We start from the raw sequence: 1,681 nt of genomic DNA, 5'->3' as shown, positions 1-1,681 counted from the left end.
GCCACGTCTCCAACCGGAAATGGCGCGGGTCAAAGGGCGGAGGGCGGGGCGCCGTGGGGTGGGGATGTGCAGTACCCGGCTGCTGGGCAGGTTTTGCCAAGGAGGTATAGGAGGCTCACGCTACAGCTCCGAAAGCTCCTGTTTCTGTGCTTTCACAGATTGTCAGCGCGTTCGCTTAATTAGCAACACCTCTTACAGTTTATAAAGCTCTCGCAGCCACCGTATTATTTAATATACAAACTAACTGGTGTGCATAAGGGACTAGTATTCAGAATATATAAAGAACTCTTAGAACTCAGTAATAAAAATATGAGCTCATTTAAAAATGGGGACAATCCGGGTACCTGACTGGCTCAGTGCAAAGAGCATGCGGTTCTTGATCCTGGGGTTGTGAGCAGGAGCCCCACACTGGGTGTAGAAATGAGTTAAAAATAAATAAATAAGATAAATAAATAAAAATGGGCGAACTAGACAAGTCTCCACAGAAGACAAAAAGGGGTGCCTGGGTGGCTCAGTCAGTTGAGCTTCTGACTCTTGATTTCGGCTCAAGTCATGATCTCAGGATGGTGGGATCGAGCCCCATGTCAGGCTCTGTACTGACAGTACAGGGCCTGCTTAGGATTCTCTTCCTCCACCCCTCCCCTGCTTGTGTTCTCTTTCTCTCTCTCTCTCTCTCTCTCTCTCTCTCTGTCTCAAAAATAAACTTTAAAAAAAAGTAAAAAAGATATACAAATGACCAATAAGCACACAAAAAGATGCTCAACATCCTTAGTTCTTAGGAAAATGCAAATCAAAATCACAATGAGATACCACTTCACACCCACTAAGATGGCTATAACAATAAGTGTTGGTGAGAATGTGAAGAAATTAAAACCCTCTCCCAATGCTGGTGGAAATGTAAAATAGTGCAGATGCTTTGGAAAAAGAGTTTGGCGGTTTCTCAAAAATTAAACAGAGTTACCATATGATCCATCAATTTCACTCCTTGGTACATACCCAAGAAAATTAAAAACATATGTTCATACAAAACTTTGTACACCGATGTTCCTAGAAGCATCATTCGTAATATCCAAAAAGTGGAAACAATGCAAATGTCCATCAATAAATGAATGAATAACAAAATGTGTCATATTAGTCATAAAAAGATAATGATACATGATACAACATGGATGAACCTGTTAAGTAAAGGAAACCAGTAACAAAACACCATAGCTTATGTTGGAAGACTTGCTCTGAACCTGTCCATTCCATTTATAGGAAATGTTCAGGGTCGGCAAGTCCATAGAGGTAGAAAGTAGTGTTCCAAGGGATTAGGAGAGGGAAGAAATGGGGAGGGAGGTTTGTTCTTTAAAGTGATGAAAATGTTTTGGATTTAGAGATGGTGGTTACACAATCTTGTGACGATACTAAAAACTAGATTGTACACTTTAAAAGGGTGAATTTTTATGGTTTGTAAGTTGTATCTTTGTTTATTTTTATTTTTTAATGTTTATTTATTTTTGAGAGAGAGAGCACGAGCAGAGGAGGGGCAGAGACAGAGGGAGACAGAGCATCTGAGCACAGAGCCTGATGCAGGGCTCAAACTCATGAACTGTGAGATCATGACCTGAGCCGAAGTCAGACACTCAACTGACTGAGCCACCCAGGTCGCCCTGAGATTTTATTTTTAAATAAACATGGG

Source organism: Lynx canadensis, chromosome D1, assembly GCF_007474595.2.
Source record: "Lynx canadensis isolate LIC74 chromosome D1, mLynCan4.pri.v2, whole genome shotgun sequence".
NCBI lineage: Eukaryota > Metazoa > Chordata > Mammalia > Carnivora > Felidae > Lynx > Lynx canadensis.
The sequence above is the reverse complement of the archived record's forward strand: the minus strand, read 5'-3'. Positions refer to the sequence as shown.